General features: G+C 43.5%; 1 protein-coding gene across 2 annotated transcripts in view; it reads left to right on the plus strand.

Moving 5' to 3' along the window:
• The first annotated feature begins 2,547 nt into the window (after window positions 1-2,547).
• GPR68 (G protein-coupled receptor 68) overlaps window positions 2,548-27,299 on the plus strand; it is a 47,158-nt gene continuing 22,406 nt past the window's right edge. Inside the window, exon 1 of one of the 2 annotated variants that reach the window (XM_030215171.1) lies at window positions 2,548-2,720. The gene's annotated coding sequence lies outside the window, so the exon portion shown is untranslated. The remainder of the gene's footprint in view (window positions 2,721-27,299) is intronic. The other variant, XM_030215172.1, reaches the window with a different exon arrangement.

Here is a 27,299-nt window from a genome sequence, read left to right on the forward strand (position 1 = left end):
AGCAAATGAGAGATCTGCATTTCAGAAAATATTTAGTTTTATTATTTTGACTTCCGAAAACCACTTGTCCCTGAAACATGCTCAAAACAGAATAATCCATTTGTACAAAAGAGATGAGGTGAAGATGTGATTCCATGTGCCCCACTGAAAGGAGAGTTTAATTTTACTTCCAATCTTTATAACACCAGGCTTCCCAAGGCAGATAACAACAACAGTTAAGATGACCCCATCAGTAAACAGGATATCCTCACTGAGATTTGGCCATATATTACTGTATTTATATAGTAACATAGTAGATGACGGCAGAAAAAGACCTGCACGGTCCATCCAGTCTGCCCAACAAGATAAACTCATTTGTGCTACTTTTTGTGTATACCTTACCTTGATTTGTACCTGTCCTTTTCAGGGCACAGACCGTATAAGTCTGCCCAGCACTATCCCCGCCTCCCAACCACCAGCCCCGCCTCCCACCACCGGCTCTGGCACAGACCGTATAAGTCTGCCCAGCACTAGCCCCGCCTCCCAAGCACCAGCCCCGCCTCCCACCACCGGCTCTGGCACAGACCGTATAAGTCTGCCCAGCACTATCCCCGCCTCCCGCCACCGGCTCTGCCACCCAATCTCGGCTAAGCTCCTGAGGATCCATTCCTTCTGAACAGGATTCCTTTATGTTTATCCCACGCATTTTTGAATTCCGTTACCGTAGAACAAGGAGCATAAAATACAGCCTTTATTAGTGCTGTTTCCACCAGCTACAATAATTTTTTAAGCAGTTTTAGTGATATTCAATTTTATTTCATGATATTTATATCTACATATGGGAAGCTTTCAAAATAAATTTAAAAAAGCTGATGAGTAAAAAAACAAAAACTTTTGTTTTTTACCTTTTAAGGCACTGAGCTGAAAAAGGGGGCTGGGTGGGAGAAGGGGGAAGGAGAAAAGAGAAAGGAGATGTTGGATTGGGGGGGTGCCAACTGATAGTTTGCAAGGGGGTGCAGAGACTTGTATTCCGCTATTTCCCCTTTCGGGTTCAATGCGGTTCACAATTATACAGATCACCAATAACAATAAAGGGAATAGGGGATAGATTGCCCAGGGCACCAATACCCTTTCCAAGGGCCCTGCTGACTGCTGCTTGGGTGAGGTTGAGCTGTGGACAGGTGCACAGTAGGGGGGCAGCTGGGGAAGAGGGTATGTCAGGTGAGTGGCATTAACTCGACCTGGAACCACCGGGTAACTGAACAAAAAAATCTCATGGAACAAATTCACACCGTGAAAAGAGCGGAAAACTAAAGAAGGCGCGACAAACGAGGGGACTTCAGTAAAAAACAGTATTTTAATTCATGTGATATATAAAAGTTTCATAAAGAGACTCTTCTTATATTGCTGTTACATAAAGGACTCAACAGGGCACCATGTTTCGGCACTGCTTGGCTGCCTCAGGAGTCTATAAAATAAAAGAAGCTCAAAAATGGGTATCAGTCAGTGTAAAAAATGAAACAGTAAAAACAAATTAAAACAAACAGACTTAATAAAACAAACATCATTTTATTTATTTATTTATTTATTTATACCCCGCCTGGAGAAAAGGCGGCTGAGGGGTGATAAGATAGAGGTCTACAAAATAATGAGTGGGGTAGAGCGGACAGATGTGAAGCGTTTGTTTACACTTTCTAACAATAATAGAACCAGGGGACACAAGATGAAATTAGAACGTGGTAGGTTTAAAACAAATCGGAGGAAGTTTTTCTTTACTCAGCGCGTAGTTAGACTCTGGAACTCACTGCCGGAGAAGGTAGTGACGGCAGCTGGCCTTGCTGAGTTTAAAGGGGGTCTGGACAGATTCCTGAAGGAAAAGTCCATTGATCGTTATTAAATTTTGGGATTTTGCCAGGTTCTTGGGGCCTGGATTTGCCACTGTCGGAGACGGAGTGCTGGGCTTGAAGGACCTTTGGTCTTTTCCCAGCGTGGCAGTTCTTATGTACTTATTACAAATCAAGGTAAGGTATTCACAAAAATGGCACATGTGAGTTTATCTTGTTGGGCAGACTGGGTGGACCGTGCAGGTCTTTTTCTGCCGTCATCTACTATGTTACTATGTATTATCCCGAACATACTGGAATTTAAAGGGTATATGGTTTGTGATCTTAACTATGTTGATTTTTAATTATGTTTGTTTTATTCAAAGCCATTTTAATTGTCTGTTTATGCTTTAATTTGCATTTACAGTTTCGTTTTGGAGACTGCTGAGGCAGTGCCGAAACACGGTGCCCTGTCGAGTTACTAGCTCTACCTGGGACAGCTTGGGTTTCAGCGGATGCCTGTAGGCAGCAGCCTATACTGCTATGGGCTGTAGCTGTAAAGGTTGTACAGACGTGAGCGGCTGAGGCTGATGTCTTGAGCCAGAGGAGGGGGAGAGAAGGAGGAAGCCGAAGCAGCCGAAGGCGTTTCTGGGTGACTCACTCGGGAGGCGGCAGACAGATATAAAACGACTGGCTTTTAGTTTCAGGTTTGTGCCGCTCATTCAAGATAAGGAAAGATGGAGACGGAAAACTTTTTTCGGGCTCTTACATGTCCCTGAGAAGAAGACAAGATCTAGAGCGCTGAGCCCCGAGGCTGCCACCCGTCTTTGGTATTAGAGAGATGCGTGCCTGGAAATGCGATGCGGAACAGCACAGCAGCACCCCGCAAGCCTCGGCCCCAGAAGGCAAAACGAGTAAGTAGGAAACGCTTCAGTTCTGATCGCTAAATCGTCTCAGGAAAGAAAAAGAGCAGCTTGTGTTCATTGGCAGCTGTTTCAGCTAAGTATGGTTTGGGAGGGATAAGATTAACAATTCTTCTAGCCTGTGTTCAGTTTTTCTTATACTTAGCCAATACATATTTTAGTGCCAGGGTATGCTCGCTATGCAGGTGACATGCTTTATACGGTTTTTTTTTTTTTTTTTAGATAACCGTTTCTGCATTTCCAGACAAGGGGGAGAGTGTTTTTTTTCGGTTAAATAGTGGGTGAGCTGTCCTCTGGCTCTACAACACAGCTCATCTCCCTGCAGACCACCTTTTCCACTCTCTGCAGGTCCTGACATAGAGATGCCAAGTTACCCAGTTCCAGGCTGGAGCCCTTTTGGCGTCCTGGTTTTGAACTTGTATCCCAAAGCAGTGTGGGAGTTGTAGTGCCTGACCCTGCCTATTGAAATTAGTCATTTATTTATTAGGATTTATTTACCGCCTTTTTGAAGGAATTCACTCTACTACTAGTACTACTAATAGCATGTATATAGCGCTACCAGACGCACACAGTGCTGAACATTTGACATAGAGAGACAGTCCCTGCTCAAAGAGCTTACAATCTAGGTAAAACAGACAGACAAGACATTACGGGCAAGGCGGTGTACAGTAAGAATAGGTCAAACATGAGCAATAGACAATTACAGCAGTAAAAATATTCAAGTAACAATACAAAGTATGGCATGGTATACAATTTACAATGTCAACACGATACGTAATAGAACATTATAATTGGTAGTGAAGGGTAAGGCAAAGTTGTAACATATAGATGAATAAGAAAGTAGGAAGAATTAGAAAGTAAAGTGATTGATTTGAAGAAAGTTGCACGTGAGGTTAGAGAGATGGTTAAATATTATCTCAGCTAGGGTAGGAGTGGATAAACATGTCCCGCTGCAGTATGTGCAACCCGAATCAATCCTTGTGTGTGTGAGTGAGACTAACAAGTTAGTTACTTCTTCCATTAAAGGCTTGGTTGAAGAGCCAAGCTTTCACCTGCTTCCTGAAATAGAGTCTTGTGTTAGTGCTGCAAGTCCCATAATGCCCCAGGATGGGGTGGTCAGAAATCCAGGACCGTGTAACTTGGCCTCTCTGCTGATACCCTGGCTTTTCTGCTCTGTTGGAGTGGCTACACCTGAGCGTTAGGCCCTGATGAAACTTAGGGAATTGGGGGGGGGGGGGGGTTCTCGACAAGCAATTGCAGAGCTGCCAAGTTACCCATTCCAGGAGGGAGACTTTTTGGCCAGTCCTGATTTTAAACTTACATCCCAAAGCAGTGTAGTCATTGTAGTCCATGATTCTAGCCATTGAAATTAGTTCTGCAGGTCCCATAATGCACCAGGATGAAGTTGGCAGAAATCCAGGACCGGCCAAAAAGTCTCCCTCCTGGAATGGGTAACGTGGCAGCTCCGCAATAGGTGAATATTAACTGCCAGCAACACAACACATCAGATTTTGTGTTGTCAGTTCTCTCAGGCAAGGGCAAACCTGTAAACCTCTTCTGTCTCCCTTTTCCTAAGGTTCATTTAACTCTTTCAGCTCTAAGGTGTTTGCCGGCTCTTTAGCCATGAAGTTTGTTTTGGCAGTAAAATGCTGAAACCACAATACCAGTTTCTTCCTTCAAGTACAGCTAGCAACAAATAATTGTGTTTTCCCCCACCGGGTAAGAGCTTTCTATTGATGGAAATGTGTGATTAAGTGGCCATATTTATTGGTAATCCTTCCGTAATTGGAGCTTAATGTGTGACACACGGAGATGTAGTGCGGATGCTCTGGTTCAGTGGGGTCATGAGAGAAAAAGTGTTGTCATGCAGATCTGAAGCCCTCTCTTTGTCTTCAAAGCCCACCTCTTCAATGTCGCCTAACCACTATACCTCTATTCAGGAAATCTAGACTGCCCCTACTTGACATTTCGCCCATTAGATTGTAAGCTCCTTGGAGCAGGGACTGTCCTTTTTGTTAATCTGTACAGCGCTGCGTAACCCTAGTAGCAGTCTAGAAATGTTAAGTAGTAGTAGTCTTCATTCCCAATATGTTAGTCTCTATCAGACATACTTGACTGTATCATCAAGTTAAGATTGTAGCTGAGCGCCATGTTGTTAACTAAAAAGATAAAAGGTTTTTGCATGCTCATGGACTAGCCTGGCCTGGATATTTATTTATTTATTGCATTTGTATCCCACATTTTCCCACCTCTTTGCAGGCTCAATGTGGCTTACAATACATCATGTGTAGTGGGAATATGCTAAAAGTAGACATTTAGTGTTACAGAAGAATCTTTGGCAATGTGATCATGAAAGTCATGATAGTAGTATAACAATCAGATATTGTAAGACAGTTCTAATATGTGTAGAAGTTGTGTATATTCACATTGGTTGGTCTTTGAGGTATGCCTTGTTAAAGAGATGGGTCTTCAGTAGTTTGCGGAAGTTCGTTAGTTTGTAGATCGTTTTTAAGTTGCGTGGTAGTGCATTCCATAGCTGTGTACTTAAGTAGGTAAAGTTTGACGCATGCGTTAGTTTGTATTTTAGACCTTTGCAGCTGGGGAAGTGCAGATTAAGGAACGTGCGGGATGATCTTTTAGCGTTCCTGGGTGGTAAGTCTATCAGGTCTGACATGTAGGCTGGTGCACCTCCGTGAATGATTTTGTGAACTAGGGAGCAAATTTTGAACGTGATGCCTTCTTTAAGTGGGAGCCAGTGTAGTTTTTCTCGTAGTGGCTTAGCACTTTCAAATTTTGTTTTGCCGAATATGAGTCTAGCTGCAGTGTTCTACGCAGTGATATCCTGCAAATGGACAAGCTCAATGGCTGGCAGCTCCCATTGATCAGGGATAAGTGGGCAGGAAGGAGGAGCGAGTTGACTTTTTTTTCTGCTGTGAAATACTGTTACTTTACCACTATGCTCTCTCCAGTGAATTTAACTTGTGGCAGGATTCCTCATTGGGCAGAGGACAGCAGCTATGACATGAACGCAGAGTAGACCTGTCTATTCTGCCCAATGTTGGGGGTGGCGCTGGCATGTCATGCTTGTGGTAGCTGTCCCTCATAAGCCATTAGGCTTGGTGCATGTGAATGGGGTGGGGGAGAGGGAGAGAGACAGACAGACACTGCGACTGCCCATTTCCCCCTCCTGTGGCAGGGTCACAGAGGCTACCAAAGACCATAGGAGTGGATCTCAGGGTGAATCTGGTGAGTCTGCAATTAAGCACCTTGATTGTTGTATCCTGTCTCCTATCTTGCTCAATCTTTTTCTTAGTCCGCTAGCACTCCTTATTCAGGAAGCTGGAATCTCTTTTTACTTCTACGCAGATGACATTCTTCCACTCTGTTCACAGGCACAGAAGAGAGGGTTTTGCAGCATACAATACACACAAAAAAAGCAACACTGGGCCTTCAAGAGAGGGATTACAGCCGTCCTTTATTATTACAAAGACCCGACACGAGAATCAATATTGTGCCAAAGATAAATAAAATGTACACACATGTGCATGTATATATAAGTCAAAGAACATTGACAATAATGAAGATGAAAGCAGTGTTACAAATATCTGCATGGTAGGGAGATAAGTTTAATGCACTGACAAAAACATGGTGTCATGTGTATTGGAATGTTAAAAGTGATTGAAATATTGAATATAGTGCATGTATGAAGTCGTCTGGTTCCAAATAGAGTAGTCTGTTAAGTTAACATTAATACAATATTTTGTTTGTTTTGATTCCATTATATTCCATAGTAACTCCATGTTCATATTTTTATTCTTTATTGACTTTTTATAGCACGTTTTTATGATTTAATATTCAATATTTTGTTGTATATATGTATATTTACAAGGTTTTTTTTTAATTTTAAATTTTATCTTTGTAATTTTATCTTTGTGTTTTTATGTCAGACCCCTGAGGCAGGCGCTTGTGCAACGAAACACGGCCCGTGTCGGATCTTTGTAATAATAAAGGACGGCTGTTATCAACTCTGTTCACTACATTGCCTTGCCTACGATTCAGGCATACTTCTATAAACAACGATCTTTTTAAAGACCATTATAACCAAACGTCGCCATTTTCTCGGCTTTCTTTCTCATGTCAAGCATACAGACTCCTGATGTAGGCCTTTTGGCCGAAACACAACGTTGTGTCGAGTCATTTTATCGTTTAATAAAACTTTGCTTCGTTTTTACTACTGCTGTGGTCCGGTCTTTGGGAATCCTGGTTTACATTCCCACTTCCCTCTGCTTTTTATTCTTCTACTACACCACTCTGATCTCTCACCGTAACGGTGCTGCCTAGATTCCAGAACACAAGCTTCAGAGCCAGGCAGTGTTTGCGAAGCCATCTCATGCGTATTCATGCACATGTGTGGGCGTTACCTACGGTGGTATGGTGCCATGATCGAGAACTCAGCGGCTTATTGTAGCCGAGGCACTGACTCCTGATGACGCTCAGAGAGTGAAACACGTAACGTGTTGGGTTACAGTGAGAGGAAACTCAGTGTCATTGAATGAGATGGTGGGAAAATGTGGGACACAAATGCTACAAATAAATAAATAAATAAATAATGTTGTGTATTTAAACACAAATAAATGATTTTGTGAACTAGGGAGCAAATTTTGAACGTGATGCGTTCTTTAAGTGGTCTTTGAGTGGTTCGGAGAGTGGTTACAAGTTTATCATATTGGAGAGAAGTTAAAAAAACTTTTTTTAAGCAGACTACCATGCAGCTTTGGCAAAATTGGCATAGCTCCAACTTGATTGGCATGAAGAAGATGTGAACAATTGAAGGTTCAATTTTGAGAAGCCTGGTGAATAGTGGTTAAGGGGAAGGGGAGAAATGGGACTTGATATACCACCTTTCTGAGGTTTTTGCAACTACATTCAAAGTGGTTTACATATATTCAGGTACTTATTTTGTACCAGGGGCAATGGAGGGTTAAGTGACTTGCCCAGAGTCACAAGGAGCTACAGTGGGAATCGAACTCAGTTCCCTGGGATCAAAGTCTGCTACACTAACCACTAGGCTACTCCTCCACTCATTCCACCAATAAGAGCCAACCTCATCAGTGATGTCACAATGGCTTCATTGCCCAATACTTGGCTCACTTCTGATATCATAAGGGAAAGGGAAATGGGACTTGATATACCACCTTTCTGAGGTTTTTGCAACTACATTCAAAGTGGTTTACATATATTCAGGTACTTATTTTGTACCAGGGGCAATGGAGGGTTAAGTGACTTGCCCAGAGTCACAAGGAGCTACAGTGGGAATCGAACTCAGTTCCCCAGGATCAAAGTCCATTGCACTAACCACTAGGCTACTCCTCCACTAGCAACATTCCATGTAGAATCACAGAAACAGAAGCCTGCCCTTGCAGATCAGCAATGTGGCTGTGCCGGAGAAGAGGACTTTGGCTGGCGGGGGTTGAGGACCCCCGCCAGCAGCAAAGTTACCTGACGGTGGTGGAGGGTTGGCGGCGGCAGGAAGATGGGGTCAAAAGGGTTGGCGCCGGGGGGGGGGTGTCAAAGGTGGTGGTGGTGGTGGTGGGGTCAAAAATGGCTGCCGGGGGGGGGGGGGGTTAAATGGTGGGTGGGGGTCGGCGGCGCCGGGGGGGGGGAGCTAAAATGTGCCCCCTCACCTCGGGCTCTGGACCCCCCTCCCGCTGAAGTCTGGCTATGCCCCTGGTGATGATACCAGACAAGTCCTCACCGTCTGTTTCGCTGCTTCATCTAGAATAGCCGCATTTGTTCTGTAATAATAGTTAGTGCATAAGATGGATAGAAAATCACTTGGAATGGTAATTCCTCTGGATATGTTTAGCTAAGGGGTATGACTGCAGTATTTGGGACCGTTATGGTTCAACGCTGGACGTCTCCCAATGAAGGACTATGCCAATGTCAATGTATACATATATTATCCTATGTAATAAAACTCACCTCCAACGTTCTAAAGTGCTTGGGACTGTGGCTCCCTCAGCACGGAGGTGGTCTGCGAGGCAGCATCGAACTCAATGATGTCACCAAACCCAGCAGATCGCAGGAACTGGCTGCTGGCACGTGCAAAAAAAAAAAAGAAAAGGTGAAAAAAAAAGGCTCGAGAAGCACTCCCGACCCTGCCATGCTCTAACGAAATCAACAACCGCCATCCACAACGCTCGCACCGCACGAGACTGCCGCCCAGCTGAGGAGAATACCGCCGTCCGGACCCGCACCAACAAACAAAAAAAGGTGAAGAAACAGCCTCCAGCCGCCCTCCGGACCCACACTAACAAAAAAAACAAGGTCAACAGACAGCCTCCAGCCGCCTCAACAGGGGACGTCAAAAAAAGCAAAAAGACTTCAGCAGGCTGCGCAAGAAGATAAAACAAACTGCAGCCTTCTCTGGACGAGGTTCACGCCGCCCTGAACTGCCCTCCCGATACTGCAGCACTAACAACAGGGCAAGCTGGATGAGGTTCACAGACACCGATCCTGCAGACAGCAGTGCAACGTAAACAAACAGGTACAATTAAGGGGGCAGAAACTTTAAGGGAGAGGCCATGGAACTTGAAGGGGAGACAGACAAACACATGGAGAGGGGGTGAGAGAACAGAAGGGGAGAGGAAAAATGATGCACATGGATGAATGGAGGGCATGAGAAAGAGAGCACAATCGCTGGATAAAAGAAAGAAAAGGAATTCAAAAACGAAACACGGGGGGGGGGGGGGGGGCACCCTTACATTGCCACTCACAGGAGGGAAGGGGGGAGAAAACTTCTAACAGAAAGGGGGGGACTGCACTTCACACAGAAGGAGGGGGACATGCACACATACACACACACACACACACACACACACACACACACAGTCTTTCACTCTCTGTGTGTCACTGTGACACACACTCTGTCAAACACACACACACACACACACACACACACACACACACACACTCTGTCTCACTGTCACACCCACACTCTCACACAGGCATACACTCTGTTTCAATGCCCACTGTAACACACACACACTCTCACATTCACTCTCTCTCTCACACACAGACACTCTCAAACACGCTCTCAAACATATACTGCACCTGGGAAGACAGTTGCTTCACATGACGGAACAACTCAGCAACAGATGATTTACAAATTTAACAAATATTCCTTCTCATTATAATACTTTTCTAACAACTCTATAGTTACCAAAAACAAACAAAAAAAAAAAACATTGCTAGCGCCCGTTTCCTTTCAAACAGAAACGGGACTTTTTTTACTAGTTTATTATAGGATAATAATGATAATTGGCAAACAAGCACACAAAAATAAATACTATACTCAAAAAAAATAGATCTCTGCATATATTCTGTTACAGTCTAATAATTATTCCTGAGCAGAAACTGCAAAAGCAGCAAATATATTAGGCTCATGGACCATGCACCCCCACCAGCAAAACCAGGGGCCCGGATTAAATCTGTGGGGGCCCAGGCCCCGTGGCCCCACCTAGCTATGCCCCTGGGTTGTAATGCCTCTGGGGACAGGGAAATACCCAGTGTATCTGAATGTGACTCGCCTACTGAAAAGGTGTGAGCTAAATCCAAATAAATAAGCACATATCTGGCATGTACACACACATGTCATAGTATTTGAAACAGTTACATGTGTAACCTACATCATAGAATCACCCTGCTGGTCACCGCAATCTCAGAAAAGATGTAGTGGAATTAGAAAAGGTACAGAGAAGAGCAACAAAAATGATAAACAGGATGGGATGACTTCCCTATGAGGAAAAGCTTAAAGCGGCCAGGGCTTTTCAGCTTGGAGAAGAGACGGCTGAGGGGAAGATATGATAGAGGTCTATAAAATACTGAGTGGAATGGGTGGATGTGAATCACTTGTTTACTCTTTCCAAAAATACAAGGACTAGGGGGCGTGCAACGAAGCTGCTAAGTTGTCAATTTGAGACAAATCAGAATAAATATTTCTTCACTCAACGTGTAATTAAACTGTGGAATTTGTAACCAAAGAATATGGTCAAAGCAGTTAGCTTAGCAGGGTTTAAAAATGGTTTCCTGAAAGAAAAGTCCATGAACCATTATTAAGATGGGCTTGGGGAAATCTGCTGGATATTTCTAGGATAAGCAGCATACAATCTGCCAGATACTTGTGACCTGGATAGGCCACTGTTAGAAACAGGATACTGGGCTTGATGAACTTTCAGTCTGTCCCAGTATTTCAAAACAAAAAATCATCATTTTTCATTAGTGACTAGATTCACAATGTACAAGTATTACCTGACGTGAGAATCCATCTCCCTGTCCCATGCAAGAACTGCTGGTGCAAAACATCAGACAACAGAAGCAGTCACCAGCAGAACCAAGTTGTAGACGTGACAAATCAGGTCAAAGGCAGTATGACAAATATAGCTTCACTGTTGCTGATCGGCACAATTCTATAATGAGCTCATGTACCACATTTGTCTTGAGTTCAGCTATGCTATGTGCTGATTTCCTTGATGCTTCATACATGAGCTGTATATCATGGCATTGCTTTATTGATCTGTGATATCTCATGAATGTGCGATTTGTTGTACCCCTGATGCAGGCTGAAGCTGAAACGCAGCTGTGTTGGGAGTTTTGACTTCAATAAAGCTATTTTTACGCCATACTGCCTTCAACCTTATTTGTCGTGAACAGTTTCTTCTTGTCTGCAGCCAGTGCAAAAGACTTGAGAAGCAGACCACGGGAGCACAGGCTGGGAACCCATGTGTGTGTGTGTGTTTGTGGCAGTTCAATTTCTTCTTACATAGTAACAAAGTAGATGACGGCAGAAAAAGACCTACACCATCCATCCAGTCTGCCCAACAAGATAAACTCGTATGTGCTACTTTTTGTGCATACCTTACCTTGATTTGTACCTGTCCTTTTCAGGGCACAGACCGTGTAAGTCTGCCCAGCACTATCCTCGCCTCCCAACCACCAGTCCAGCTTCCCACCACCAGCTCTGGCACAGACCATATAAGTCTGCCCAGCACTATCTCCGCCTCCCACTACCGGCTCTTGCCACCCAATCTCGGCTAAGCTCCTGAGGATCCATTCCTTCTGAACAGGATTCCTTTATGTTTATCCTGCTTATGTTTGAATTCCGTTACCATTTTCATGCCTGCGGGAGGGCATTCCAAGTATCCACCACTCTCTCCGTGAAAAAGTACTTCCTGACATTTTTCTTGAGTCTGCCCTCCTTCAATCTCATTTCATGTCCTCCAGTTCTACCACCTTCCCATCTCCAGAAAAGGTTCGTTTACGGATTAATATCTTTCAAATATTTGACCGTCTGTATCATATCACCCCTGTTCCTCCTTTCCTCCAGGGTATACATGTTCAGGTCAGCAAGTGTCTCCTCTCTCTTCTGGAAACTTCAAATCTCATGGGCACAACTGCTGTAAGGACAAAAGCAAGCTGCGGGTTGGGAGAAAGAAGAAGCTAAGTGAGTGGGTGAGGAGTGGGTTGCTCTAGGGGCATAAGGGTGAAGTAGAAGTGGGACAAACAAGGGTCTCCATATCCAGCTCTGTTAGCAGTGCAGCAACCACCCAGACTGGAAAGAGATTCTCATTCAGAAGCTGCTTTTTTCTAAATTTATATTGGCTTCTCAAGAAAAAGAAACTGGTTTTGACCTCCATGAGCCATTTTGTAATGAATATTTCTGAGTTTTAGGAATTGAAACTTGAGTGTGACAGGTGGGCAAGCACGCCACTGGATCAATGCATCGGGCACATGGATTTAGGCTTGTGCAACACTCATCTTTATCCAAGATATGAATAGCGAAGGAATTTAAATGAATAAACAGGCTGAATGATATGCTCCTGCTCAGAGCGACTGGTTTTATCTTCTACCATCATCAGAAAGGTTAAGGCAGCCACAAGCAGAGAATGAAAAGAGTTTAGCGTCTGGTTTGCAGCCATCAGTTCCTGTTAATGCATAAGAGTATTTACAGATCACGTTCAAATAGCATGCAGGTGATACCTTTTTGATGGACCATTTTAATACATTTGAGGAGTTTGCATGCCGTTCCACAGGTCAGACCAGGATGAGCAGCTCAAGGCCCAGGATTACAGTAGAATGCTGGCGTGAAGTGGAAAGGACTGATATTTTAGGAAACTGGCTAAAAAAAAAACTATACTACGTTTGTTTTTGGCAAAACTCTGACAAAACTTGACCAATTTCATAAAATTTGGGATATATCATCCTGAGCAAGTTTGCGATAAGTCTACACTCGCGCTGGCCACCTCACCTAAACGACATCCCTTTCACCAAGTGATTATTGTCATGAGTGCGGACACCATTTTTGCTTTAAACATACGCAGTTATCATGGGTTTCAGTCAGGAGGATCCGATCCTTATTAAAAATTTGTATCAGGAGAAAGGTTATGGTTCTCATAGAATGGTGCAAGAGTTTCCAGAAAAGAAGTGGATAAGTGTAGAAAGGGAAATGGGACTTGATATACCCCCTTTTTGTAACTGCATTTAAAGCAGTTTACATAGTATATATGGGTACCGGGTTAAGTGACTTGTCCACGGTCACAAAGAGCTGCAGTGGGAATTGAACTCAGTGCCCTAGGATCAAGGTCTGCTGCACTAACCACTAGGCTACTCCACCATTAACAATATTCTATGTAGAATCTCAAATAGTAGCAACATTCCATGTAGAATCTCTTTGGGATTCTGGAATCTTGCTATTCTTTGGGGTTCTACATGGAATGTTGCTACTGTTTCAGACTGTGCATGGAATCTTGTTAATGGGACTTGATATGCCACCCTTCTGTGGTTTTTACAACTACATTCAAAGTGGTTTACATAATATATACAGGTACTTATTTGTACCTGGGGCAATGGAGGGTTAAGTGAATCACCCAGAGTCACAAGGAGCTGCAGTGGGAACTGAACCCAGCTCCCCAGGATCAAAGTCCACTGCACTAACCACTAGGCTACTCCTTCACTCAGAATATGTTTTAAAGACATCGCAAAATGGGTTCAGGAAGCGGCAGGGCCCAATCAGTTCTCACTGAACAAACATCACGACAGTTGACGAACCAGGTAGTGAAGTGATATAGTTTAGATGAGGTGGCCGGCGTGAGTGTAGGCTTATTGCTAACTTATTCAAGATGATACATCCCACATTTTTCTGGTAAAGTTTTGACAGAGTTATGCAGAAAACAAGCTTTGTATAGTGTTTTTTTTTTTTAACAGTGTAAAATTGCAAGCTATTGCTACAGGATTTTTCAAAATCTTAAATCCTTCCATATCATTTATGACCCGCTCATTTTGTTGTGGCCTAGAGATCTATTAAGCTGATTAGCTACAACGGTGTTTCCTGCCGTTACTTTTGTTGCCGTTTAATTCCAAGCATTAAAAGGGGGGATTAGGTGGAAGGAACCATATGTTGCCCCTTGTTACTTTACCTTCTCGCAATTCAACCTTTGGTGCAAGAAACTACTTGCGTCTTCATTTTCCTACCTGTAACAAAGTAGTTTATTAATCTACTAGCCGTTAAGCCCGTTAAAATGGGCGAGATTTGTAATTCTCACCTCCATGTCCAGCAACCCTCCTCTTTCCCTTGGCCTCCCCGCCCTGTCCACCAACCCTGCTCTCTCCCCTCCATCGATCCATGTCCAGCACCCCGGCCCTCCCCCCCATGTCCAGCAGCCCTTCTCTCTCCCCTGCCCTCCTTCCATATTCAGCAACCCTCCTCTTTCTCTTGCCCTCCCCCCATGTCCAGTTACCCTCCTCACCGCCGCGCCCTCCCCCCATGTCCAGTTACCCTCCTCACTGCCGCGCCCTCCCCCCTCCGTGCCAGGCCCCCTGCACTGACATGAGAGCGCCTCTCACCTCCGTGTGGGTTTATGTATTTTGTTTCATGTTTTGTAATGACTTCTTTTTAGCTTGTTAGCCACGTTGAACTCAAAATTGTACAGGAAAATGTGGGGGTTTAAATGTCATAAATAAATAAAAAAATAAACTAAGAAGTAGGTGGCAACCATATTGCTTTAAGCAACCTCTTTGTGTTCAATATCACACCACAAGAACTGGTGTCAATTCTTGTCAGCAGATGTGTTCTGCGCAGGCAGAATGTGGTACGCACTTCCTTCCTGCACCGGCAGCCTTGTTCTTGCATCTGAAAAAGAGACCTGTGTGGTCTCCAAAGCTCAAGTATTGAAAGGTCTTTGAGTACATGGTATTTAGTGGATGCAAAAGAAGCAAAGTCTGCAACAAACCCAGGGGTCCTTTTTACTAAGGTGAGCTGAAAAATGGCCTGCGGTAATGTAGGCGCGTGTTTTGGGCGCGCGCAGATAACATTTTTCAACGTGCCTTCAAAAAAAATGCCTCTTTTAAAAAACTTTTTGCCGAAAATGGACGTGCAGTAAAATCAAAATTGGCGCACATCCATTTTAGGTCTGAGACCTTACCGCCAGCCATTGACCTAGTGGTAAAGTCTCGCGTGGTAACCGGGCGGTAGTGACCTATGCGCGTCAGAAAATTAAAAATTATTTTTCGGACACACGCCAAAAATGAAATTACCACAAGAGCCACATGGTAGCCGGGTGGTAACTCCATTTTGGCATGCATTGGGCACTAATTAGCTGCTAATTGGCCTTTACAAGATAATTGGCCTTTATCTTGTCTTCCTCGCTTCAATAGTCCCTTTTCCCTATGTGTCCTAACTGTCTGTCCTACCCTTATCTCTTATTTGTCCTGTCTGTCTGTCCTGATTTAGATTGTAAGCTCTTTTGAGCAGGGACTGTCTTTTTCTTCATGTTCAATTGTGAAGCGCTGCGTACGACTTGTAGCGCTATAGAAATGATTTGTAGTAGTAGTGTCTACGCTTATACGGCTTAGTAAAAGGGCCCCCCAAGCAGCTGCAGATCTCAGGGTTTATGTGATCCCTAAAAGAAGAAAAGAATTGCAACTCGATCTCACGCTTAGCAAAACACGTTTCTGCAATGCGCAGAACACATTGCAATGAACATCCACACGTATCTTCCATACTATGACAACTGTTTTTTTTTTCTTCCTGGGATTTACTTGCAGTTTCGGAGTCTTTTTACTTCTTTAGAGCAACTGATTTCGTTTACGTTTTTAATTGTGTTCCACTAGTGCGTGTAAAGTGTTGTTCACTATATGGAACATGTCTTTTGAGCTCATATTCACCGCATGGCCTTTCCTATGATGTACAGGCAGCTTGGGCTGATATATTGTAGGTTTACCTGACCTGACTTTTTTTTTTTTTAATGTCGGTACCATAAAATGGAGGCTGCATCTTCCTGGGGCTGTGGTGCATTGGTTAGCAAGCGTGAGTGGTTCATTGCTTGTTAAATTATCCCGCAGGACACTTATTGATTCTTTAACTAAGTTATTGATTTATTCTTCTGTTTCTTGGTAAGTATTCATGATCATCTATTAGACCTGGCCTTCTGGGGCAGAATAATAATGATTGTTGCTTAGCAGTGGCAGATTTGATAAGAAAAGCGGTTTTAGAAATATTCAATAATCGTAAACATCCTTCAGATCTAGAGGGTCACATGCAATCTCCTTTGCTGAGCAGAGAAAGATCAGCTTCTCTTTGAAAAGGTGACTGTTGATCTCTGAGGCTGAGAATAGGGGCAAAGCAGCATTTTTTATTTTTTAGCTTTGAGCCGCTTCTACTGCAACTGCTGACTGGGATAATTGGACCTTAGTAAAACCACCTGGGTTCAATCCCCACTGCAGTTCCTTGTGACCTTGAGTAGGTCACTTAACCCTCCATTGCCTCAGGTACAAAAACTTAGATTGTGAGCCCTCTAGGGACAGAGAAAGTACCTGCGTATAATGTGTACAGCGCTGCGTATGTCTAGTAGCGCTATAGAAATGATTAGTAGTAGTTACATAGCACTTTATATTCCATGTCTACGCTTTTTGAACGAGGGCGAATTGGAAAGTGGGTTTTGCCACGCATGAAACTGCTGGCCTTTGAGCATGCCGTGCACTGGCACATCCTCTCTCTTGTCTTGGGTGCCTCCATATATTTGGAAAGGCCAAATACATCTAATCTGGGTTCCATTTCGTGCTGAAGGGAATACATAGAAATAAAAGAAAACAGAGAAAATAAAATAAGATGATACATTCTTTATTGGACTAACATAACACATTTTTGATTAGCTTTCGAAGGTAACTCTTACATAGTAACAGAGTAGATGACATCAGAAAAAGACCTGATAAACTCATTACATATGGTATGATGTTATACTTCATTGATCTTGATTTGTCCTTGCCATTTTCAGGGCACAGACCGTAGAGGTCTGCCTGGCACTGTCCTTGAAGAAAGACTAAGGAGGCTAGGGCTTTTCAGCTTGGAGAAGAGACGGCTGAGGGGAGACATGATAGAGGTATATAAAATAATGAGTGGAGTGGAACAGGTGGATGTGAAGCGTCTGTTCACGCTTTCCAAAAATACTAGGACTAGGGGGCATGCGATGAAACTACAGTGTAGTAAATTGAAAACAAATCGGAGAAACTTTTTCTTCACCCAACGCGTAAACTCTGGAATTCGTTGCCGGAGAACGTGGTGAAGGCGGTTAGCTTGGCAGAGTTTAAAAAGGAGTTAGACGGTTTCCTAAAGGACAAGTCCATAAACCGCTACTAAATGGACTTGGGAAAAATCCACAATTCCGGGAATAACATGTATAGAATGTTTGTACGTTTGGGACGCTTGCCAGGTGCCCTTGGCCTGGATTGGCTGCTGTCGTGGACGGGATGCTGGGCTCGATGGACCCTTGGTCTTTTCCCAGTGTGGCATTACTTATGTACTTACTGTATGTACTGTCCTTATTCTAAATTTCTGAAGTTGACGAAGCCCCTGAAAAGCTCCGCTGCAGTCCAGACAAATCTATTCAGCCATGATCAGGGCACAGACCGTAGACGTCTTGCCCAGCACAGGCTTTGCTTCCCAATTAGCACTGTTGCTACCTAATTTCCGCTAAGCTTCTTTGGATTCATTCCTTCCAAACAGAATTCCTTTGTCTTTATCCCATGCATTTTTGAATTCCGTTACCGTTTTCATTTCCACCACCTCCAGCAGAAGGGCATTCTAGGTACCTACTACCCTCTGAGTGAAAAAATACTTCCTGACATTATTTCTGAGTCAGTCCCCTTTCAGCCTCAATCCATGTCCTCTAGTTCTACCGCCTTCCCGTCTCTGGAACACTACATCAATTGGCTCACCTTTATCCATATGTTTATTCACACCTTCAAAGAAATGAAGCAAATTGGTGAGGCAAGACTTCCCTTGGCTGAAACCATGCTGATTCTGCCCTATTAAACCGTGTTTGTGTAGGCACTGCATAATTTTATTCTTTATAATAGTTTCCACTATTTTTACCGGCCCTAACGTCAGGCTTACTGGTCTGTAATTTCCCAGGTCACCCCTGGAACTAAAATCGGTGTCACATTGGCCACCCTCCAATCTTCAGGTACTATGGAAAAATTTAACGGCAGGTTACATATTATTAACAGCAGATCAGCAATTTAATGCTTGAGTTCTTTTGAGTACCCCTGGATGTATGCCAACCGGTCCAAGTGATTTACTACTCTTTAATTTGTCGATTTGGCTCAATACATCTCCCAGGTTCACCAAGATTTCTTTCAGTTCCTCCACATCATCACCCTTGAAAACCATTTTCGATACAGGCAGATCTCTTACATTTTCTTCTATAAAGACTGAAGCAAAGAATTCATTTAGTTTCTCCGCTATGGCCTTGTCCTCCCTGAGCGCCTCTTTTGTTCCTTCATGATCTAGCAGTCCCATGCTTGCGCATGCTGCATGGTTACCACATGGGTAGTGTATGAGCCCTTACCGCTAGGTCAGTGGGTTGGCGGTAAGGGCTCAGGCCATAAATAGGTGTGCGCTAGTTTTAATATCAGCGCAGGCCCATTAAAAATGGCCTTTTTCCCAGCCGCGGTAAAAAAAATAGCCCAGCGCACGCCTAAAAGATGTGCCCATGCTACCGCAGAGCACTTTTTATTGCAGCTTTGTAAAAGGAGCCCTTAATAAAGTTTTGTCTTTCCTTTGGTTTTCCAGTAGCAGTAGCTCCTTTGCAACCCTTTTTACTGCTTTCTGACACAGAATTTTCTCCAGCAAAATTAATCATGCTTCAGAACTCTACATGAAGGAAATCTCTCTCACTGCCAACGTGCAACCAAATAAGGCAAATGGAAGAAAAACGTTCACGTCTTGAATGTACTTCTCCATTCAGATCATTTCAAGGTTGGCGGTATCTGTCCATGGTGGGAACAACTGCTCACTTATTTCCTGTCACTACATTTCAGGATGGGGATATCCGTTGCTTTTTAGTACAGATCACAAGAACAACAATTGACAAGAAGAATCAATGTCTGGGAACAGAATTTACAATAATGCTGGCACCTATTTAAAAAGAATTGTAGAGAAGTGTCTCAAGTGGCTATATGAAAAAAACAAAAGAAGCCAACCAGATTTTTTTTTTTTAGGGGGGGTGGGGGTAGCTTCTTGTAATTCTGGGTGGGGACTACTGGAAACAGGCAGTGAGTAGTTGGCTCTGGAAAGAATGGCTAATGATTCATCATTGCATTGTTGATGCTTTTTTGGATTGTGCAAGGTTGACTTTCCTTGTACAAAGAATCCCAACAGAAGTGAAACAATTTACAACGGATGGATATATTCCAACATGCCTACTCACAGAAACTTGTTTGCAGTTTCAGATTAATAATGAAGGAATTTTTGTTAGAGACAAAGCAGTGGGGTAGGTTTTTAATATAATTAAAGTCAGCAAGGCCATGACGGAGTAATCTAAAGTCTTGTCTTGGTGTCTTGAATAAGCGTCACAGAACAAGGGCTGTCTCTTCTGGGCGTCTGTACAGTGCTGTACTAGTGACAGATTATTGTGTATGAGACAGTGGCGTAGCCAAGGGTGGGCTTGGGTGGGCCCAGGTCCACCCACTTTGGGCTCGGGCCCACCCAGTAGCAGCACACCTATGATGTGACTGGCAGGGATCCCCAAGCCCCACCGTCTGAAAACTCCCAACAACTGTCTCTCCTGCATACCTTGTAAATAGCAGATCTTCGCCTGCAGCGAGCAGCAGCTGATACATACTACTCACACCAGCCTCACAGCCTTCCCTCTGACGTATTCCTGCCTATGCGGAAACAGAAAGTTGTGTCAGTGGAAGGCTGTGGGGCCAACATGAGTGTATTAGTTGCTGCTCACTGCCGGTGAAAATCTGCTATTTAAAAGATATGCGGGAGAGGGGGGATGTTTTGAGAGACCATATGGCATGCAGGTGAGAGAAGGAGAGACCAAGTCACCTGTGGGATGGGGCGGGATTCTTCTGCCCACCCATCTTGGACCCAGGTCCACCCAAAATTGGGTGTCTGGCTATGCCCTTGGTATGAGATGTGTATTAATACAGCAATAAGAATATAGAATAATTTTGGTCATTCCACAGAAGCAGGAAGAGTTGAACCATAAGCCCCTCAGAGATGTGTAACCTGGGCCATCCACTAGCTCCGGTCCTGAGCCACAAACAAAACATACTTGCAGTTCCTTTCTCTCAGGCCACTCTTATCACACTCGTCAGTTCCAGTTCGTTTGCAGTCAAGCTTGGGAGTGGTCCAGAATAGCGATCCGGGGATTGGGAGATAATCTTACTCTGTTCCCAGCTTCTACTCAGCCCTTCAGTCCAGGAACCACACAGTACTGAGGGCATCATAGAAATTGTAATTTTTATTGGAAAAATACTGTTGCAGATCCAAATTAAACAGAAAACATTCACTTATTGTCAAACCAGTCTAATTCAATTTCTTCTGTTTCTCTGCTTGACAGCTCCTATACCACTCTCCCTCTCAGGTTACTTACAGGACACTCTTGAGCTTGGGACTATGTACATATATATAAGGCTCCTGTCCACGCCTATCCTGTAGAGTTTATTCCCAAAGGCTGTACTCTTCTTCTCTGTATTAAACCACCTGTGTGGGTTCAGACCCCTCCTCGGCCTGACCCTCCACCAGCGGTGACCACTTTCTTGATCACCCTGGTCCTTGCATGGGTTCTCCCTAGCTCCCGGCCTGGGCCTTCTTCCTACCCACCCGCAGCACACAAATTCCCGGTTTCTACTTTATGGAGAAGACTTCTTACAAGAATGCGAAACCAACAACATCCACACCATGGCAGAACAAGACCAGTGAAGGCAGCACTGACAATATACGCACATGCAAAGTACCTACTAGACAAATGCCCCAACTATATGATGGAAAAACCCACTGGAATGGTTCATCGAATGCATCCAAAAATAATAGAACTTCCCCACTTCACTTGTCAATTCTCATTCACATACACAGTGGTATATATCTCCAAGAATATTGCCTCCTCCCTCAAAACACCCAGGGAGAATCTGCTACAGTACAAGGAGAAAAAATCCACAGACAGAATTCCCCTTGTAGTGACATACAATCCAGAGCTGGAAAAACTGAGGAAAATCATAAGAGATCTACAACCTATATTCCAGGAGGATGAATTACTGAAAGAGATATTCCCATCCCCACCAGTACTGGCCTTCCGACAGCCACCCAACTTAAAACACAAGCTAATCAGAAGTAAACTTCCATCACAGACTGAAAAGGAACAGAAGGGCACACGTCCCTGTAATTTATCCAGTTGCAAACTATGTCAAAATATTTCACAGGACCCCACAGTTACCCACAAAGGAAAGATATTCAACATAAAGGAATCTTTCACTTGCTCATCTTCCAATGTGGTATATATCATTCAGTGTAAAAAATGTAACGAAGGATGTTATATTGGAGAAACAGGCCAGATGCTTAAGACAAGATTCAATTTACATAGACATCACATGAACAATACAGCCAGTAGGGCCCCCACCCCGGTGGGACAGCACTTCACAGAACCAGGACACTGTACCAGTGATTTCACAGTGAGAATACTGAAAGGTAACTTTAAAACCATACAAGAACGTAAGACCTTTGAAGTCAGAATGATTGAATATTTTAACACCCAACAGAAAGGACTTAACAAGGATCTGGGGTTCCTAACCCATTATAAATCATAAAGCTGTATGTCTCTGTTGATCACCCCACCCCTCACCTATCCACACCCATCCTGTTAGAATATCAATGATATGCTTTGATGTCCCCATGCATACCTCCGACCCACCCCCATCCTCCCACCCTGTCAGACTCTCATAGTAATGCTTGAATGTTTTCACTTATATACACTGTCAGCTAGCACATTTGCTTATTTCCGATCTGAGGAAGAAGGGCGACCTTCGAAAGCTAATCAAGAAATGTATTAAGTTATGTCCAATAAAAAAGGTATCATCTTATTTTCTTTTCCATGTTTTATTTTGTTTGATTTCTATTGATAACCTTAAGAGTGGACTAACACGGCTACCACACTCCTCTACAGTGGTATCGCAAAGTATTCCTGTTTGTCACTTGTGTGATATTCTTTCTAGAGTGATGTGTATATAATCTGAAGTTCAAGTTTCCAAATCCAGATTTGTGATGTTTTCCAATTTATCTAAGACGGGAAATCTTTTCGTAGGAAATGCCTTTGTACGTCAGCAGACTGAAATTTTTTTGTCTTTTACAGACTCGCTGAACTGACTCTTCTCTGGCAAAAAAACCCCCCGCTCTGATTCTTGCTTACGTTTTCTATTTTTGGGGTTATCTATATATATAAAACTCACCCTCAACGTTCTATTGCCTGACGTCACTGAAGCCAAGGTTCGTAAGTTCGAAGCTCTGAAGCCACGAAAAACACAGTCTCGGGGCCCCGCCCTCGCGTCAAATGTTATGACGTTGAGGGTGGAGCAATTCACTCACATCGACGGCGGCCAGGGCGGCGCAATGGCGTCACTGACGATGAAGGTGCGTTGGGTGGGGGGGCCACAGGAAAGCCTTGCTAGCGCCCGTTTCATTGGCTCCAGAAACGGGCCTTTTTTTACTAGTTTTCAATAATTTTCAGTAATGGAAGCAAATCAAACCAGTAACAAAACAAGGGGACCTAAAGCTTTTACTTATCTTCAGGTCTCAACCAGCCTACGGGGTCCCGTTTCGCCCTTCTGTTCACATCGGCTTCGTCAGGGAAAGTTTTGTTGTTCAGACTGTGCTTCCACCATTTATCCGTTAGCATCCTTGTCCAATGCTTCCTACAAAACCCAAAGATACCGTGTCAATTTCAAAATTGTATTTCGGCATACAGTCTTCTGTTCGCCAATTCTGTTGTAAACCAATTAGATTCATAGATTAAACAAAGGCTTCAAATAATGTATATATAACCGGCTTACTTGTCAGTGTCCTTGCTTGCATCTATTGATGTTACACTAACAAAAAGGCGCCAACTTTTAAAGGTGAATGCTCATTAATGCACTGACGTCATGCTATCGTCATCATGTAAACATAACTTTTAAGGGGCGCTCTCGACCCGATCTTCTATCAAAAACTTCTGCACAAGGGGCGCTCTTGACCCAATCTTCTATCAAAAACTTCTGCCCTCATGGATACTCCACAAAACATTTTTGTGATTCAATGGGCAGCTTTCCTGTGAGTGCTCTTCCTGATAAAAAAAAAGAAAAGTTTTGTGGAGTATCCATGAGGGCAGAAGTTTTTGATCACCAAACCAGGGGTGTAGCCAGACCTCAGGGTGGGAGAGGGCCAGAGTCCGAGGTTGGGGGCACATTTTGAGTGCCGCCCCGCAGCCCCCCCACCGCTATGCCTCGCCTTGCCTATTTGCCATGCCTCACCTCACCTCACCTCCTTGCCCCCCCACTGCCTCACCTCGCCTCCTTGCCACTTCCCCTCACTGCCTCGTTGCTCCCCCTGCAAAAACAAATATCTTTGCTGGCGGAGGTCCCCAACCCCCGCCAGCCGAAGCCTTTTTCAGCCGTGTTCAGTGCCCTGCTCTACTTTCTTCTTGCTCCTCCTGTGCACGCTGATGCTCCGTGAAACTGAGAAGGAGCATCAGCAGGCACAGGAGGAGAAAGAAGAGCAGCGCAGTGAACGCGGCTATGCCGGAGGCGCTGAAGAAGGCTTCATCTGGCGGGGGTTGGGGACCCCCGCCAGCCAAACCAGGGGCCCAGACAAAATTTGCAGGGGCCCCGTGGCCCCCCCATAGCTACACCTCTGCACCAAACACCTCACATATATGCTCTTAAAAGAACAAGTTCCAAAAGATAAAGGTGAAATCATACTCGCTTCAGTCCCCAAGAACGCAACTAAGAAGATCAACAATCTCACAAACTACAGACCAGTGGCTTCAGTACCACTGCTGACCAAAACAACGGAGGGCCTGGTGGCACAACAACTAATGGAATACATGACAAACTTCTCAATCCTTCATAAATCCCAATTAGGATTCAGACCACAACACAGTACCGAAACAGTCATAACAACCGAGATAATGAATTCGGGAGCTTGATGAGCCAAGGTCAGAGTATACTATTACTACAATTCGATACGTCAAGTGTGTTCGACCTAGTAGATCACACAACACTAATGACCCTGCTTATTACATAGGAATCAGTGGGACACTGGCCACATGGTTCGATGGCTTCTTAAAGATCAGATTCTACATAGTGAAGATGTCCAACCAGTTATCTGGCTCCTGGACCTCCGAGTGTGGGGTACCACAGGGATCCCCAATATCTCCTATATTGTTCAATGTAATATGGCTTCACTCGGGGAAAAAAACTGGAACTATTGGGTTTCAACCCATTCATATATGCAGATGATGTCACGATTTACATACCATTCAAAAGCAGCGTCACAGAAATACTGGACAAAGCTAAGACGGGTCTCGACCTCATGGAAAACTGGGCAGCAACATTCAAACTAAACAGGGACAAAACAGAATTCCCGGCTCTATCAAGTCCACACAACCTCGCATCACACCAAAACATCACAATCAACAATCAAACATACAAAATCGAAACACAGCTAAAAATACTGGGAATTAACCTCATTTATCACTGGGCAGCCAGATATCAGCAGTAACAACAAAATGTTACAGAACACTGTGGAAACTTGAGAAGGATCAGAGACTATTTTCCAAGACAGTCATTCCGGATAATAGTACAATCATTGATACTATCACAGTTAGGCTATTATAATGAAAATATACCTTTTGTCTATAATTAATCCTGAAGTCCTGTTGCGATGAGTCCATTGTGTCAAAGTAACAACAAAACAGAAAAAGCTGTGCATGCATAGTGAAGTGAATTTAAACCATCAAAAGCCCGCCAAAACGGGAGAAGCTGTACATGCACAGTAGGCTAAAATAAAACTGTATGAGACGTCATTGACAATGTAACTCCACTGTTCACATAATACTGAATACTAATAGATCAAAAGGGAAGGGAATGGGACTTGCCTTTCTGTGTTTTTTGCAACTACATTCAAAACAGTTTACATAAGTACATAAGTATTGCCATATTGGGAAAGACCAAAGGTCCATCGAGCCCAGCATCCTGTTTCCAACAGTGGCCAGTCCAGGTCCGAAATACCCAGCAAGATCCCAAAAATGTACAAAACATTTTATACTCCGCTAAGCTAACTGCCTTTACCACATTCTCTGGCAACGAATTCGAGTTTAATTACACGTTGAGTGAAGAAAACTTTTCTCCGATTTGTTTTAAATTTACTACATAGTGTATAGAGGTACTTATTTGTACCTGGGGCAGAGGAGGGTTAAGTGATTTGCTCAGAGTCACAAAGAACTGTAATGGGAATTGAACCCAGTTCCCCAGGACCAAAGTCTGCTGCACTACCCACTAGGCTATTCCTCCACTCCAGAAGCATGTGCTGAGTAAGTAGGTGAAAAACTGACGTTAATCAATATTGAAAAAATCATGCGCTTTAAGTGTAAAAAGATACGGCTCATCGATAAACTTGATGAAAAAGGTGCATCATGGGAAACATGTATAAATGATGTTCCTATTATGATGTGCATGTCTTACCAACAAAATTAAATGTGATTTCCAGAATGATGTGAAAAATAAACATAAAAACATACATGGTGTAAAGTGCTCTGTGTTAATCATTGAGCAACAGTATAGGTAGAGAGCAAACGCTCCTTATATAAAAGCACATAGAAAAAAACACATCTTGCATAAAAAAATGTGTGGACTAGAAGATGCTAAAAAAAAAGGGCATGACTGGAACAACTTCATAAATATAATGATAGAAATGTTTTATTGTTTACTATTTATAATTCAGTTTGGTTCTCCGACACTGTTATGTATCACATGTTAGTTTATCACTGTATGACACACTTGCTCCATTGGGAAAAGTATGACACTTATAATGGTCAGTTCCATCCTTTTCAGTTCGATCTTTTGATGCAGTTATGTATTAAATGTATCTCTTTAAATCCATCACTGTATGCTTCCCATTCCTCGGGACATGCCATCAGTAGGTTTAGTTTTAATACACGTGTTTTTGTGCACATATGTAACAATAAGCAACTATGTTCTAATCCACCACCACCAAGAACGTTACATTGTAAGCCACTTTGAACCTGCAAAAAGGTGGGAAAAATGTGGGATACAAATGCAATAAATAAAATAAATAAATATTTAAGGTTGACGAATACATTATACATCTTGCAATCTGGTCATTCTTCTTTATTTTCTATTTTTTTTTATATTGATTTTAGTTCTGTTTTTATTTTGATGACGCTACATTTTCATTAACATCGACATCCAACAGTATTGAAGTAAGCAGAGCACTTCTCTTGATTTTATTATTTGCTGTTTAGTATTACCAGGGTTTTTTTTTTTTGAGGGGGTACTTGGGGGTACTGAGTACCGGCACCTTTTCTATTGTCTGCTAAAACTGACCCATGGTCCCCAAGTTTTAATGAAAGAACTCAGGCTCTACACACCAATTCTGCCTTGTCATAGATTCTGTGACTGGTTGCAGGGGGGCTGGCTACTACTACTACTACTACTATTTAGCATTTTTATAGTGCTACAAGGCGTACGCAGCGCTGCACAAACATAGAAGAAAGACAGTCCCTGCTCAAAGAGCTTACAATCTAATAGACAAAAAATAAATAAAGTAAGCAAATCAAATCAATTAATGTGAACGGGAAGGAAGAGAAGAGGGTAGGTGGAGGCGAGTGGTTACACGTGGTTACGAGTCAAAAGCAATGTTAAAGAGGTGGGCTTTCAGTCTAGATTTAAAGGTGGCCAAGGATGGGGCAAGACGTAGGGGCTCAGGGAGTTTATTCCAGGCGTAGGGTGCAGCGAGACAGAAGGCGCGAAGTCTGGAGTTGGCAGTAGTGGAGAAGGGAACAGATAAGAAGGATTTATCCATGGAGCGGAGTGCACGGGAAGGGGTGTAGGGAAGGACGAGTGTGGAGAGATACTGGGGAGCAGCAGAGTGAGTACATTTATAGGTTAGTAGAAGAAGTTTGAATAGGATCCGAAAACGGATAGGGAGCCAGTGAAGCGACTTGAGGAGAGGGGTAGTATG

This window comes from Microcaecilia unicolor, chromosome 9, assembly GCF_901765095.1.
Source record: "Microcaecilia unicolor chromosome 9, aMicUni1.1, whole genome shotgun sequence".
Classification (NCBI taxonomy): Eukaryota; Metazoa; Chordata; class Amphibia; order Gymnophiona; family Siphonopidae; genus Microcaecilia; species Microcaecilia unicolor.